This window comes from Nycticebus coucang, chromosome 13 (genome assembly GCF_027406575.1).
Source record: "Nycticebus coucang isolate mNycCou1 chromosome 13, mNycCou1.pri, whole genome shotgun sequence".
Lineage (NCBI taxonomy): Eukaryota > Metazoa > Chordata > Mammalia > Primates > Lorisidae > Nycticebus > Nycticebus coucang.
Window position 1 is genome coordinate 47,466,723 of NC_069792.1, and position 7,998 is coordinate 47,474,720.

The 7,998-nt window shown below is 38.7% G+C and overlaps 1 pseudogene; it reads left to right on the forward strand.

Moving 5' to 3' along the window:
• The first annotated feature begins 4,683 nt into the window (after positions 1-4,683).
• On the forward strand, positions 4,684-5,596 carry LOC128563371 (pre-mRNA-splicing factor RBM22-like; annotated as a pseudogene).
• The last annotated feature ends 2,402 nt before the right edge of the window (positions 5,597-7,998 follow it).

Genomic DNA, 7,998 nt, shown 5'->3' on the forward strand with positions numbered 1-7,998 from the left:
AGGCAGAAAAGAAGAGAGAGAAAGCAGAACGTTCACTGTTAGAATTATGGGACTTTATGAAGCGTTCCAACATACGAGTTATAGGAATTCCAAAAGGGGAAGAAGAATGCCGCAGAGGAATGGAAGCCATACTAGAGAATATTATAAAAGAAAATTTCCCAAATATTACCAAAGATTCTAACACACTGCTTTCAGAGGGATAGCGGACCCCAGGTCGCCTCAACTCTAACCAAGCTTGTCCAAGACACATTGTGATGAACCTGTCCAAAGTCAAGACAAAAGAAAAGATTCTGCAAGCTGCCAGGAGTAAGCGCCAGTTGACCTACAGGGGCAAATCCATCAGAGTGACCGCAGACTTCTCTAATGAAACTTTCCAAGCAAGAAGACAATGGTCATCTACCTTTAATCTACTTAAACAGAACAATTTCCAGCCCAGAATTCTGTACCCTGCTAAGCTAAGCTTCAAAATTGATGGAGAAATCAAATCATTTACAGATATACAAACATTGAGGAAATTCGCCACAACAAGACCAGCTCTACAGGAAATACTTCAACCTGTTCTGCACACTGACCACCACAATGGATCAGCAGCAAAGTAAGAACTCAGAAATTAGACAGAACCTAACCTCCACACTGATGCAAAAGATAAAACTAAGCAATGGACTCTCACAAAATAAGATTAATAGAATACTACCACACTTATCAATTATCTCAATAAATATTAATGGCTTGAATTCCCCACTGAAGAGACATAGATTGGTTGACTGGATTAAAAAACACAAGCCATCCATTTGCTGTCTGCAAGAAACACACCTGGCTTCAAAAGACAAATTCAAGCTCCGAGTCAAGGGTTGGAAGACAATTTTTCAGGCAAATGGAATTCAGAAGAAAAGAGGAGTTGCAATCTTATTTTCAGATACATGTGGATTTAGAGCAACTAAAGCAAAAAAAGACAAAGATGGTCACTTTATATTGGTCAAGGGAAAAATACAACAAGAAGACATTTCAATTCTAAATATTTATGCACCCAATGTAAATGCTCCCAGATTCTTGAAACAGACCTTACTCAGTCTGAGCAATATGATATCTGATAATACCATCATAACAGAGGACTTTAACACTCCTCTTACAGAGCTGGACAGATCCTCTAAACAGAAATTAAACAAAAATATAAGGGATTTAAATGAAACCCTAGAACAACTATGCTTGATAGATGCATATAGAACACTCCACCCCAAAGATAAAGAATATACATTCTTCTCATCACCCCATGGAACATTCTCCAAAGTTGATCATATCCTGGGACACAAAACAAATATCAACAGAATCAAAAGAATTGATTTTTACCTTGTATCTTTTCAGAACATAAGGCACTAAAGGTGGAACTCAACTCTAACAAAAATGCTCGACCCCACCCAAAGGCATGGAAATTAAACAATCTTCTGTTGAATAACAGATGGGTGTAGGAAGAAATAAAACAGGAAATCATTAACTTCCTTGAGCATAACAACAATGAAGACACAAGCTACCAAAACCTGTGAGATACTGCAAAAGCAGTTTTGAGAGGAAAATTCATCACTTTAGATGCCTATATTCGAAAAAAAGAAAGAGAGCACATGAACAGTCTCACAAGAGATCTTATGGAATTGGAAAAAGAAGAACAATCTAAGCCTAAACTCAGTAGAAGAAAAGAAATATCCAAAATCAAATCAGAGATCAATGAAATTGAAAACAAAAGAATCATTGAGAAAATTAATGAAACAAGGAGTTTGTTTTTTGAAAAAATAAATAAAATAGACAAACTGTTAGCCAGACTAATGAGGAATAGAAAAGTAAAATCTCTAGTAACCTCAATCAGAAATGATAAAGGGGAAATAACAACTGATCTCACAGAGATACAAGAGATCATCTCTGAATACTACCAGAAACTCTATGCCTAGAAATTTGACAATGTGAAGGAAATGGATCAATATTTGGAATCACACCCTCTCCCTAGACTCAGCCAGGAAGAAATAGAGCTCCTGAACAGACCAATTTCAAGCACTGAGATCAAAGAAACAATGAAAAAGCTTCCAACCAAAAAATGCCCTGGTCCAGATGGCTTCACTCCAGAATTCTATCAAACCTTCAAGGAAGAGCTTATTCCTGTACTGCAGAAATTATTCCAAAAAATTGAGGAAAAAGGAATATTCCCCAACAATTCTATGAAGCAAACATCACCCTGATACCAAAACCAGGAAAAAACCCAAACAAAAAGGAGAATTTCAGACCAATCTCACTCATGAATATAGATGCAAAAATTCTCAAAAAAATCCTAGCCAATAGATTACACCTTATCATCAAAAAAGTCATTCATCATGATCAAGTAGGCTTCATCCCAGGGATGCAAGGCTGATTTAACATACGCAAGTCTATAAACGTTATCCACCATATTAACAGAGGCAAAAATAAAGATCACATGATCCTCTCAATAGATGCAGAAAAAGCATTTGATACAATCCAGCATCCTTTTCTAATTAGAACACTGAAGAGTATAGGCATAGGTGGCACATTTCTAAAACTGATTGAAGCTATCTATGACAAACCCACAGCCAATATTTTACTGAATGGAGTAAAACTGAAAGCTTTTCCTCTTAGAACTGGAACCAGAAAAGGTTGTCCTCTGTCACCTTTACTATTCAACGTAGTGCTGGAAGTTCTAGCCAATACAATTAGGCAAGACAAGGAAATAAAGGGAATCCAAATGGGAGCAGAGGAGGTCAAACTCTCCCTCTTTGCTGACGACATGATATTATACTTAGAGAACCCCAAAGACTCAAGCACAAGTCTCCTAGAAGTCATCAAAAAATACAGTAATGTCTCAGGATATAATATCAATGTCCACAAGTCAGTAGCCTTTGTATACACCAATAGCTACTGGTCAAGATGAGAAGCTAATTAAGGACACAACTCCCTTCACCATAGTTACAAAGAAAATGACATTCCTAGGAATATACCTAACGAAGGAGGTGATGAAATCCTCAGAAAGGAAATAGCAGAGGATATTAACAAATGGAAGAACATACCATGCTCATGGATGGGAAGAATCAACATTGTTAAAATGTCTATACTTCCCAAAGCAATCTACCTATTCAATGCCATTCCTATCAAAATACCAGCATCGTACTTTCAAGATTTAGAAAAAATGATTCTGCGTTTTGTATGGAACCGGAAAAAACCCCGTATAGCTAAGGCAGTTCTTACTAACAAAAATAAAGCTGGGGGCATCAGCATACCAGATTTTAGTCTGTACTACAAAGCCATAGTGCTCAAGACAGCATGGTACTGGCACAAAAACAGAGACATAGACATTTGGAATCGAATTGAAAACCAAGAAATGAAACTAACATCTTACAACCACCTAATCTTTGATAAAGCAAACAAGAACATACCTTGGGGGAAAGACTCCTTATTCAATAAATGGTGTTGGGAGAACTGGATGTCTACATGTAAAAGACTGAAACTGGACCCACACCTTTCCCCACTCACAAAAATTGATTCAAGATGGATAAAGGACTTAAATTTAAGGCATGAAACAATAAAAATCCTCAAAGAAAGCATAGGACAAACACTGGAAGATATTGGCCTGGGGAAAGACTTCATGAAGAAGACTGCCATGGCAATTGCAACAACAACAAAAATAAACAAATGGGGCCTTATTAAACTGAAAAGCTTCTGTACAGCTAAGGAAACAATAACCAAAGCAAAGCGACAACCTACCCAATGGGAAAGGACATTTGCATATTTTCAATCAGACAAAAGCTTGATAACTAGGATCAATAGAGAACTCAAATTAATCCACATGAAAAAAGCCAACAATCCCATATATCAATGGGCAAGAGACATGAATAGAACCTTCTCTAAAGATGACAGACGAATGGCTAACAAACAGATGAAAAACTGTTCATCATCTCTCTATATTAGAGAAATGCAAATCAAAACAACCCTGAGATATCATCTAACCCCAGTGAGAATGGCCCACATCACAAAAATCTCAAAACTGCAGATGCTGGCGTGGATGTGGAGAGAAGGGAACACTTTTACACTGCTGGTGGGACTGCAAACTACTACAACCTTTCTGGAAGGAAGTATGGAGAAACCTCAAAGTACTCAAGCTAGACCTCCCATTTGATCCTGCAATCCCATTACTGGGCATCTACCCAGAAGGAAAGAAATGCTTTTATCATAAGGACACTTGTACTAGACTGTTTATTGCGGCTCAATTTACAATCGCCAAAATGTGGAAACAGCCTAAATGCCCACCAACCCAGGAATGGATTAACAAGCTGTGGTATATGTACACCATGGAATACTATTCAGCCATTAAAAAAAATGGAGACTTTACATCCTTCGTATTAACCTGGATGGAAGTGGAAGACATTATTCTTAGTAAAGCATCACAAGAATGGAGAAGCATGAATCCTATGTACTCAATTTTGATATGAGGACAATTAATGACAATTAAGGTTATGGGGGGGGAGGAAAAGCAGAAAGAGGGACGGAAGGAGGGGGGTGGGGCCTTGCTGTGTGTCACACTTTATGGGGGCAAGACATGATTGCAAGAGGGACTTTACCTAACAATTGCAATCAGTGTAACCTGGCTTATTGTACCCTCAATGAATCCCCAACAATAAAAAAAAAAAAAATGACATGCCAAAGTCAGATGTCAACGAAGAGTACTATACAGAGAACATGGAGAGAGAGATTTCTAACTCATGCTGGAGAAAGCCACATCTACCACTGACATGCTGCTCAAACTGGCCAGGACTGCACCATACTACAAAAGGAATCTGCCGCACATTTCTCCTTCTGGGTAAAAGGAGAGTGCAGGAGAGGAGAGCAGTGTCCATACAGACATGAGAAGCCTACAGATCCACATGACCCCCTTGCTGATCAGAATATTGAAGACCGAAATTATGGGATCAATGACCCTGTAGCTGATAAGCTTCTAAAGTGGGCTTCAACCATGCCTCGTCTGGACCCACCAGAGGATAAAAGTATCACCACACTATACCTTGGTGGCCTGGGTGATACCATTACTGAGACAGATGTAAGAAGTCATTTTTACAAGTTTGGAGAGATCCGGACAATCACTGTTGTACAGAGACGTCATTGTGCTTTCATCCAGTTTGCCACAAGGCAGGCTGCAGAAGTGACAGCTGAAAAGTTCTTTAATAACTTGATTGTCAATGACCACAGACTCACTGTGAAATGTGGAAGATCCCAATCAGCAGCTAGAGGAAAAGAAAAGAAGGAGGGAACCACAAACTCTGGGATCAAGCAAGAGCCTGTTCCAGGATTGCCAGGAGCTCTTCCTCCTCCTCCTGCAGCAGCAGAAGCCTCTGTCAACTACTTTAACTTACCCCCAAGTGGCCCTCCAGCTGTGGTGAACACTGCCCCCCCCCCAGGTTTTGGACCACACATGTTCCACCCAATGAGACCAACCCCTCCTTTCATGAGGGCTCCAGGATCAATCCACTATCCTTCTCAGGACCCTCAGAGGATGGGAGCTCATGCAGGAAACACAGCAGCCCCTAGCACATTATCACCACTGTGAAGCTCTATAGAAGAAAGGACACTTAAAAATCTCAGTAAATTGAATTATGTTCGTGGCCACCACAGCGCTGCCTGTAGCTCACGGAGCTCCAGCCAAAGAAGAAGGGGGTTAAGTAAGGAGGTCTTTTTACCATGTCTGGTACAAAGCAGACTGTGGCAAACACACCTGTGTAAAGCACCCAGGAAGCAACTGGCTACAAAAGCCGTTTGCAAGAGTGCGCCCTCTACTGGAGGGCTGAAAAACCTCATCGCTACAGGCCTGGTACCATGGCACTCCCTGAAATCAGATGTTATCAGAAGTCCACTGAACTTCTGATTTGCAAACTTCCTTTCCAGTGTCTGGTGTGAGAAATTGCTCAGGACTTCAAGACATATCTGCACTTCCAGAGCACAGGTATTGGTGTTTTGCAGGAGGCAGGTGAGGCCTTTTTGAAGACACCAACCTGTGTGCTATCTATGCCAAACGTATAACAATTATGCCAAAAGACATTCAGCTAGCATGCTGCATATGTGGAGAAAGTGCTTAAGAGTCCATTATGATGGGAAAACATTTCATTATTAAAAAAAACATATTCTATTCCTGTTACTGGTAGTTCTGAACATTAGAATTTTTTTTTTCCCCATGGTGTCAAAAGAGACTTAAGTGTATGATTGCAACCAGAAAGATAGGGGACAGAAATCAGGTATTGGCAGTTTTTCCATTTTCATTTGCGTGTGAATTTTTGATATAAATGTGGGGATGTGCAGCATTAATATGAGTCAAAATATTTCAGCAGTTCAACTTTATAACAATTATAAATAAACCTGTTAAGTTTTTCTGGACAATGCCAGCATTAGGATTTTTTAAAAACAAGTAATTTCTTATTGGTGGCAACTAAAAAAAAAAAATAAGAAAGAAAGAAAGATGAAACCAGAATGAAATTAGCCTGTCAGTGAAGATGATGAAAAACAAACAGTAAAGAAAGCCACAATACAGAGAGTCAACAAAGCCAAATGATCTTTATTTGAAAAAATTAATAAAATTGATGAACCTTTGGTCAGACTGATATAGAAACAAAGAAAGGGCTCGGCGCCTGTAGCTCAGGGGCTAGGGCGCCAGCCACATACACCTAAGGTGGTGTGTTTGAACTCAGCCCGGGCCTGCCGAACAACAATGACAACTACAGTCAAAAAATAGCTGGGCGTTGTGGGGCAGGCACCTGTAGTCCCAGCTACTTGGAAGGCTGAGGCAAGAGAATCACTTAAGCCCAAGAGTTGGAGGTTGCTGTGAGCTGTGACATCATAGCACTCTACCCAGGGCAATAGCTTGAGACTTTGTCTCAATTAAAAAAAAAAAAGAGTGAGAAAGAAAAAGAAACAAAGAGCAAAGTAAATAGTGAAGAATAGTAGAGATGAATCAATATAGATGTGAAAAGATGAAAAAGACAACTAAGTTATTATGAATAACTTAACATCTATAAATGTGAAAACTTAGGGGAAATGGTCAAATTCCTGAAAAATGTAAATTACAAAATAGACTAAAGAGGAAGTAGAATACACAAATAGTCTTATCATCATTAAAGCAACAAGAATAAACAAACCAATAAAAAAAACTGCAGAAAAATTTGACACTATTGATTATCAAGTTCTGTTCAGACATTTTTATTTACCATTTATCAATTTACAAATGTGACCATTTATTTCTCCTTTTGAAAACCATTTGTTAAGATATGACTGACATATAAAAATCTGTATGTATTTAATGTATACAATGAATTTGAGGATACGTGTACACTCATGAAACCAACCCAACCATCGAGGCCGTAAACATACACGTCAGCCCAAAGATTCCTCTCACACCAATTATTATTTGCATAGGAACTTTTCACATGAAAGCTGTAGAAATTTTAATCATATTATACAGTACTGTTGGCTAGATAGTGATGATGGTCCACAATAGATCTCCAGAACTTGTTTATCTTGCCCCAGCCCCAAACCACCCTTCTACTTTCTGCTTCTGTGAGTTTGACTGCGTTAAATTTCACATATAAGTGAGATCTTACTTGTCTTTCTGTATTTAGTTTATTTCATTATGCAGCGTGTTTGGTTCACGTGTGTTGTCATAAACTTCAGGATTCCTTATTTTTTAAGGCTGAATAATATTTCATTGTTTATTCCACTTTTTTAAAATGCATCTGTCAATGGACATTTCTGTTGTTTCCAAATCTTGGTGATTGTGAATAATGCTGCAGTGATATTGGTGTGCAGGCATCTCTTATAAAGCCTAATTTCAATTCCTTTGGATAAATAATCAGAAGTGGAAATTCTGGATCCTATGGCAGTTCTATTTTTGTTGTTGTTGTTGTTTTTTGTTTTGTGAAGGATCAACAAGGATGTGCATCATATGTGGGTAGTACGGCTTGG